Genomic DNA, 9,275 nt, shown 5'->3' with positions numbered 1-9,275 from the left:
ACTCATGCCAAATATATCTGGGTAATATAGTGCTAGTCCATTCAGAGTTAAAAAAACAACTACCTAACCTGGATCCCAAAACTGCTATTTGCCCATTGCACCAGTTAATTGCGGAATGATACAGGACTCCTTAAAACATATCTCTACCATATGAGGTTAAAAATCCAGGTCCTGCATCTATTTTGTTAAATGGTTTAAATTAAAGTATGAAGACCACAGCTATAAGCAGGGTGCAATAGCTCAGTTGGGAGAGCGTTAGACTGAAGATCTAAAGGTCCCTGGTTCAATCCCGAGTTTCGGCACAGTTGAGAGGTTCCTTGCTTCTAACAAAATAGGTCTTGGAATCAGCTGTAGTACTTTTTTCTCTATCAACATTTTTATCAACTGATCTACAAAATGATCAATTCAACATAGACTTTGCTTTCTGTCCTCCTTTTAAACTTTCTTCCACCTATCTTGCCTTCAGGTTTGACAATGAATGTTTCCCATTTCGTCCTTTTTTGTAAAGTAAACTCTTGTCTGCATCACATTCCACTTCCCCTTGAACACAGATGTCAGTAGTCAGATGACATTGCTTACCTACTCATGCCAAATATATCTAGGTAATATAGTGCTAGTCCATTCAGAGTTAAAAAAACAACTACCTAACCTGGATCCCAAAAATGCTATTTACCCATTGCACCAGTTAACTGGGGAATGATACAGGACTCCTTAAAACATATCTCTACCATATGAGGTTAAAAATCCAGGTCCTGCATCTATTTTGTTAAATGGTTCAAATTAAAGTATGAAGACCCCAGCTATCAGAAGGCTGAAATAGCTCAGTTGGGAGAGCGTTAGACTGAAGATCTAAAGGTCCCTTGTTCAATCCCGAGCGGTCCTGGGCGCTACACTGGAGATGACGCTAGTCAAGTTTCTACTCTGGTGTCGGAGCCACTTCAGGGCCAACTCTAAGTCAAGAATCAGGATCAGTTCTACAGTGGGGGGTAATGTCTGCACTGAGCAGGGAGCCGCGTTCTACGCAGGAGTGTGAGCTCGAGGACACAGTGGAGTGTGAGTGCGAGTCTAGTCTGCGGTGGAAGCAAACTTCTAGCTTATAGTGGAAGAAAGGTTCCACACTGAAGCGGATTCCAGGTTCTTACTCTGGAGCGTGAGACAGAACCTGCACCAGTGACGGAGACATGGTTTACTTTCAATTAGGAGTAGGGTTCTCTCTACAGGGAGATGCAGGGTCTACACAGAAATAGCCTATTTACCCATTGCACCAGTTAATTGCGGAATGATACAGGACTCCTTAAAACATATCTCACCATATGAGGTTAAAAATCCAGGTCCTGCATCTATTTTGTTAAATGGTTTAAATTAAAGTATGAAGACCACAGCTATAAGCAGGCCGAAATAGCTAAGTTGGGAGAGCGTTAGACTGAAGATCTAAAGGTCCCTGGTTCAATCCCGGGTTTCGGCACAGTTGAGAGGTTCCTTGCTTCTAACAAAATAGGTCTTGGAATCAGCTGTAGTACTTTTTTCTCTATCAACATTTTTATCAACTGATCCACAAAATGATCAATTCAACATAGACTTTGCTTTCTGTCCTCCTTTTAAACTTTCTTCCACCTATCATGCCTTCAGGTTTGACAATGAATGTTTCCCATTTCGTCCTTTTTTGTAAAGTAAACTCTTGTCTGCATCACATTCCACTTCCCCTTGAACACAGATGTCAGTAGTCAGATGACATTGCTTACCTACTCATGCCAAATATATCTGGGTAATATAGTGCTAGTCCATTCAGAGTTAAAAAAACAACTACCTAACCTGGATCCCAAAAATGCTATTTACCCATTGCACCAGTTAACTGGGGAATGATACAGGACTCCTTAAAACATATCTCTACCATATGAGGTTAAAAATCCAGGTCCTGCATCTATTTTGTTAAATGGTTCAAATTAAAGTATGAAGACCCCAGCTATCAGAAGGCCGAAATAGCTCAGTTGGGAGAGCGTTAGACTGAAGATCTAAAGGTCCCTTGTTCAATCCCGGGTTTCGGCACAGTTGAGAGGTTCCTTGCTTCTAGCAAAATAGGTCTTGGAATCAGCTGTAGTACTTTTTCTCTATTCATCAAATTTTTTCCAACTGATCTACAACACAATCAATTTAACATAGACTTTGCTTTATATCCTCCTTCTAAACTTGCTTCCACCTCTCTTACCTTCAGGTTTGACAATGAATATTTCCCATTTCATGCTTTTTTGTAAAGTAAACTCTTGTCTGCATTACCTTCCACTTCCCCTTGAACACAGATGTCAGTAGTCAGATGACATTGCTTACCTACTCATGCCAAATATATCTGGGTAATATAGTGCTAGTCCATTCAGAGTTAAAAAAACAACTACCTAACCTGGATCCCAAAAATGCTATTTACCCATTGCACCAGTTAATTGCGGAATGATACAGGACTCCTTAAAACATATCTCACCATATGAGGTTAAAAATCCAGGTCCTGCATCTATTTTGTTAAATGGTTTAAATTAAAGTATGAAGACCACAGCTATAAGCAGGCCGAAATAGCTAAGTTGGGAGAGCGTTAGCCTGAAGATCTAAAGGTCCCTGGTTTAATCCCGGGTTTCGGCACTGTTGAGAGGTTCCTTGCTTCTCACAAAATACGTCTTGGAATCAGCTGTAGTACTTTTTTCTCTATCAACATTTTTATCAACTGATCCACAAAATGATCAATTCAACATAGACTTTGCTTTCTGTCCTCCTTTTAAACTTTCTTCCACCTATCTTTCCTTCAGGTTTGACTATGAATGTTTCCCATTTCGTCCTTTTTTGTAAAGTAAAATCTTGTCTGCATCACATTCCACTTCCCCTTGAACACAGATGTCAGTAGTCAGATGACATTGCTTACCTACTCATGCCAAATATATCTGGGTAATATAATGCTAGTCCATTCAGAGTTAAAAAAACAACTACCTAACCTGGATCCCAAAAATGCTATTTACCCATTGCACCAGTTAACTGGGGAATGATACAGGACTCCTTAAAACATATCTCTACCATATGAGGTTAAAATTCCAGGTCCTGCATCTATTTTGTTAAATGGTTCAAATTAAAGTGTGAAGACCCCAGCTATCAGAAGGCCAAAATAGCTCAGTTGGGAGAGCGTTAGACTGAAGATCTAAAGGTCCCTGGTTCAATCCCGGGTTTCGGCACAGTTGAGAGGATCCTTGCTTCTAACAAAATAGGTCTTGGAATCAGCTGTAGTACTTTTTCTCTATTCATCAAATTTTTTCCAACTGATCTACAACACAATCAATTTAACATAGACTTTGCTTTATGTCCTCCTTCTAAACTTGCTTCCACCTCTCTTACCTTCAGGTTTGACAATGAATATTTCCCATTTCATGCTTTTTTGTAAAGTAAACTCTTGTCTGCATTACCTTCCACCTCCCCTTGAATACAGATGTCAGTAGTCAGATGACATTGCTTACCTACTCATGCCAAATATATCTGGGTAATATAGTGCTAGTCCATTCAGAGTTAAAAAAACAACTACCTAACCTGGATCCCAAAACTGCTATTTGCCCATTGCACCAGTTAATTGCGGAATGATACAGGACTCCTTAAAACATATCTCTACCATATGAGGTTAAAAATCCAGGTCCTGCATCTATTTTGTTACATGGTTTAAATTAAAGTATGAAGACCACAGCTATAAGCAGGGTGCAATAGCTCAGTTGGGAGAGCGTTAGACTGAAGATCTAAAGGTCCCTGGTTCAATCCCGGGTTTCGGCACAGTTGAGAGGTTCCTTGCTTCTAACAAAATAGGTCTTGGAATCAGCTGTAGTACTTTTTTCTCTATTAACATTTTTATCAACTGATCTACAAAATGATCAATTCAACATAGACTTTGCTTTCTGTCCTCCTTTTAAACTTTCTTCCACCTATCTTGCCTTCAGGTTTGACAATGAATGTTTCCCATTTCGTCCTTTTTTGTAAAGTAAACTCTTGTCTGCATCACATTCCACTTCCCCTTGAACACAGATGTCAGTAGTCAGATGACATTGCTTACCTACTCAGGCCAAATATATCTAGGTAATATAGTGCTAGTCCATTCAGAGTTAAAAAAACAACTACCTAACCTGGATCCCAAAAATGCTATTTACCCATTGCACCAGTTAACTGGGGAATGATACAGGACTCCTTAAAACATATCTCTACCATATGAGGTTAAAAATCCAGGTCCTGCATCTATTTTGTTAAATGGTTCAAATTAAAGTATGAAGACCCCAGCTATCAGAAGGCCGAAATAGCTCAGTTGGGAGAGCGTTAGACTGAAGATCTAAAGGTCCCTTGTTCAATCCCGGGTTTCGGCACAGTTGAGAGGTTCCTTGCTTCTAGCAAAATAGGTCTTGGAATCAGCTGTAGTACTTTTTCTCTATTCATCAAATTTTTTCCAACTGATCTACAACACAATCAATTTAACATAGACTTTGCTTTATATCCTCCTTCTAAACTTGCTTCCACCTCTCTTACCTTCAGGTTTGACAATGAATATTTCCCATTTCATGCTTTTTTGTAAAGTAAACTCTTGTCTGCATTACCTTCCACTTCCCCTTGAACACAGATGTCAGTAGTCAGATGACATTGCTTACCTACTCATGCCAAATATATCTGGGTAATATAGTGCTAGTCCATTCAGAGTTAAAAAAACAACTACCTAACCTGGATCCCAAAAATGCTATTTACCCATTGCACCAGTTAATTGCGGAATGATACAGGACTCCTTAAAACATATCTCACCATATGAGGTTAAAAATCCAGGTCCTGCATCTATTTTGTTAAATGGTTTAAATTAAAGTATGAAGACCACAGCTATAAGCAGGCCGAAATAGCTAAGTTGGGAGAGCGTTAGACTGAAGATCTAAAGGTCCCTGGTTCAATCCCGGGTTTCGGCACAGTTGAGAGGTTCCTTGCTTCTAACAAAATAGGTCTTGGAATCAGCTGTAGTACTTTTTTCTCTATCAACATTTTTATCAACTGATCCACAAAATGATCAATTCAACATAGACTTTGCTTTCTGTCCTCCTTTTAAACTTTCTTCCACCTATCATGCCTTCAGGTTTGACAATGAATGTTTCCCATTTCGTCCTTTTTTGTAAAGTAAACTCTTGTCTGCATCACATTCCACTTCCCCTTGAACACAGATGTCAGTAGTCAGATGACATTGCTTACCTACTCATGCCAAATATATCTGGGTAATATAGTGCTAGTCCATTCAGAGTTAAAAAAACAACTACCTAACCTGGATCCCAAAAATGCTATTTACCCATTGCACCAGTTAACTGGGGAATGATACAGGACTCCTTAAAACATATCTCTACCATATGAGGTTAAAAATCCAGGTGCTGCATCTATTTTGTTAAATGGTTCAAATTAAAGTATGAAGACCCCAGCTATCAGAAGGCCGAAATAGCTCAGTTGGGAGAGCGTTAGACTGAAGATCTAAAGGTCCCTTGTTCAATCCCGGGTTTCGGCACAGTTGAGAGGTTCCTTGCTTCTAGCAAAATAGGTCTTGGAATCAGCTGTAGTACTTTTTCTCTATTCATCAAATTTTTTCCAACTGATCTACAACACAATCAATTTAACATAGACTTTGCTTTATATCCTCCTTCTAAACTTGCTTCCACCTCTCTTACCTTCAGGTTTGACAATGAATATTTCCCATTTCATGCTTTTTTGTAAAGTAAACTCTTGTCTGCATTACCTTCCACTTCCCCTTGAACACAGATGTCAGTAGTCAGATGACATTGCTTTCCTACTCATGCCAAATATATCTGGGTAATATAGTGCTAGTCCATTCAGAGTTAAAAAAACAACTACCTAACCTGGATCCCAAAAATGCTATTTACCCATTGCACCAGTTAATTGCGGAATGATACAGGACTCCTTAAAACATATCTCACCATATGAGGTTAAAAATCCAAGTCCTGCATCTATTTTGTTAAATGGTTTAAATTAAAGTATGAAGACCACAGCTATAAGCAGGCCGAAATAGCTAAGTTGGGAGAGCGTTAGACTGAAGATCTAAAGGTCCCTGGTTCAATCCCGGGTTTCGGCACAGTTGAGAGGTTCCTTGCTTCTAACAAAATAGGTCTTGGAATCGGCTGTAGTACTTTTTTCTCTATCAACATTTTTATCAACTGATCCACAAAATGATCAATTCAACATAGACTTTGCTTTCTGTCCTCCTTTTAAACTTTCTTCCACCTATCATGCCTTCAGGTTTGACAATGAATGTTTCCCATTTCGTCCTTTTTTGTAAAGTAAACTCTTGTCTGCATCACATTCCACTTCCCCTTGAACACAGATGTCAGTAGTCAGATGACATTGCTTACCTACTCATGCCAAATATATCTGGGTAATATAGTGCTAGTCCATTCAGAGTTAAAAAAACAACTACCTAACCTGGATCCCAAAAATGCTATTTACCCATTGCACCAGTTAATTGGGGAATGATACAGGACTCCTTAAAACATATCTCTACCATATGAGGTTAAAAATCCAGGTCCTGCATCTATTTTGTTAAATGGTTCAAATTAAAGTATGAAGACCCCAGCTATCAGAAGGCCGAAATAGCTCAGTTGGGAGAGCGTTAGACTGAAGATCTAAAGGTCCGTCCTTCAATCCCGGGTTTCGGCACAGTTGAGAGGTTCCTTGCTTCTAACAAAATAGGTCTTGGAATCAGCTGTAGTACTTTTTTCTCTATCAACATTTTTATCAACTGATCTACAAAATGATCAATTCAACATAGACTTTGCTTTCTGTCCTCCTTTTAAACTTTCTTCCACCTATCTTGCCTTCAGGTTTGACTATGAATGTTTTCCATTTCGTCCTTTTTTGTAAAGTAAACTCTTGTCTGCATCACATTCCACTTCCCCTTGAACAAAGATGTCAGTAGTCAGATGACATTGCTTACCTACTCATGCCAAATATATCTGGGTAATATAGTGCTAGTCCATTCAGAGTTAAAAAAACAACTACCTAACCTGGATCCCAAAAATGCTATTTACCCATTGCACCAGGTAACTGGGGAATGATACAGGACTCCTTAAAACATATCTCTACCATATGAGGTTAAAAATCCAGGTCCTGCATCTATTTTGTTAAATGGTTTAAATTAAAGTATGAAGACCACAACTATAAGCAGGCCGAAATAGCTCAGTTGGGCGAGCGTTAGACTGAAGATCTAAAGGTCCCTGGTTCAATCCCGGGTTTCGGCACAGTTGAGAGGTTCCTTGCTTCTAACAAAATAGGTCTTGGGATCAGCTGTAGTTCTTTTTCTCTATTCATCAAACTTTTTCTAACTGATCTACAACACAATCAATTTAACATAGACTTTGCTTTATGTCCTCCTTCTAAACTTGCTTCCACCTCTCTTACCTTCAGGTTTGACAATGAATATTTCCCATTTCATGCTTTTTTGTAAAGTAAACTCTTGTCTGCATTACCTTCCACCTCCCCTTGAATACAGATGTCAGTAGTCAGATGACATTGCTTACCTACTCATGCCAAATATATCTGGGTAATATAGTGCTAGTCCATTCAGAGTTAAAAAAACAACTACCTAACCTGGATCCCAAAACTGCTATTTGCCCATTGCACCAGTTAATTGCGGAATGATACAGGACTCCTTAAAACATATCTCTACCATATGAGGTTAAAAATCCAGGTCCTGCATCTATTTTGTTAAATGGTTTAAATTAAAGTATGAAGACCACAGCTATAAGCAGGCCGCAATAGCTCAGTTGGGAGAGCGTTAGACTGAAGATCTAAAGGTCCCTGGTTCAATCCCGGGTTTCGGCACAGTTGAGAGGTTCCTTGCTTCTACCAAAATAGGTCTTGGAATCAGCTGTAGTACTTTTTTCTCTATCAACATTTTTGTCAACTGATCTACAAAATGATCAATTCAACATAGACTTTGCTTTCTGTCCTCCTTTTAAACTTTCTTCCACCTATCTTGCCTTCAGGTTTGACAATGAATGTTTCCCATTTCGTCCTTTTTTGTAAAGTAAACTCTTGTCTGCATCACATTCCACTTCCCCTTGAACACAGATGTCAGTAGTCAGATGACATTGCTTACCTACTCATGCCAAATATATCTAGGTAATATAGTGCTAGTCCATTCAGAGTTAAAAAAACGACTACCTAACCTGGATCCCAAAAATGCTATTTACCCATTGCACCAGTTAACTGGGGAATGATACAGGACTCCTTAAAACATATCTCTACCATATGAGGTTAAAAATCCAGGTCCTGCATCTATTTTGTTAAATGGTTCAAATTAAAGTATGAAGACCCTAGCTATCAGAAGGCCGAAATAGCTCAGCTGGGAGAGCGTTAGACTGAAGATCTAAAGGTCCCTGGTTCAATCCCGGGTTTCGGCACAGTTGAGAGGTTCCTTGCTTCTAACAAAATAGGTCTTGGAATCAGCTGTAGTACTTTTTCTCTATTCATCAAATTTTTTCCAACTGATCTACAACACAATCAATTTAACATAGACTTTGCTTTATATCCTCCTTCTAAACTTGCTTCCACCTCTCTTACCTTCAGGTTTGACAATGAATATTTCCCATTTCATGCTTTTTTGTAAAGTAAACTCTTGTCTGCATTACCTTCCACTTCCCCTTGAACACAGATGTCAGTAGTCAGATGACATTGCTTACCTACTCATGCCAAATATATCTGGGTAATATAGTGCTAGTCCATTCAGAGTTAAAAAAACAACTACCTAACCTGGATCCCAAAAATGCTATGTACCCATTGCACCGGTTAACTGGGGAATGATACAGGACTCCTTAAAACATATCTCTACCATATGAGGTTAAAAATCCAGGTCCTGCATCTATTTTGTTAAATGGTTCAAATTAAAGTATGAAGACCCCAGCTATCAGAAGGCCGAAATAGCTCAGTTGGGCGAGCGTTAGACTGAAGATCTAAAGGTCCCTGGTTCAATCCCGGGTTTCGGCACAGTTGAGAGGTTCCTTGCTTCTAACAAAATAGGTCTTGGGATCAGCTGTAGTTCTTTTTCTCTATTCATCAAATTCTTTCCAACTGATCTACAACACAATCAATTTAACATAGACTTTGCTTTATGTCCTCCTTCTAAACTTGCTTCCACCTCTCTTACCTTCAGGTTTGACAATGAATATTTCCCATTTCATGCTTTTTTGTAAAGTAAACTCTTGTCTGCATTACCTTCCACTTCCCCTTGAACA

At 39.1% G+C, this 9,275-nt stretch overlaps 1 non-coding gene across 1 annotated transcript; it reads left to right on the top strand.

Annotated features, from left to right (window-relative positions):
* The first annotated feature begins 8,371 nt into the window (after positions 1 to 8,371).
* Positions 8,372 to 8,444, top strand: TRNAF-GAA (transfer RNA phenylalanine (anticodon GAA)). Its single transcript has one exon. It is a non-coding gene; the product is annotated as a tRNA-Phe (tRNA).
* Positions 8,445 to 9,275: the final 831 nt, after the last annotated feature.

Source organism: Lissotriton vulgaris, chromosome 8 (assembly GCF_964263255.1).
Source record: "Lissotriton vulgaris chromosome 8, aLisVul1.2, whole genome shotgun sequence".
Classification (NCBI taxonomy): Eukaryota; Metazoa; Chordata; class Amphibia; order Caudata; family Salamandridae; genus Lissotriton; species Lissotriton vulgaris.
This window is presented reverse-complemented; position numbering and strand designations above follow the sequence as displayed.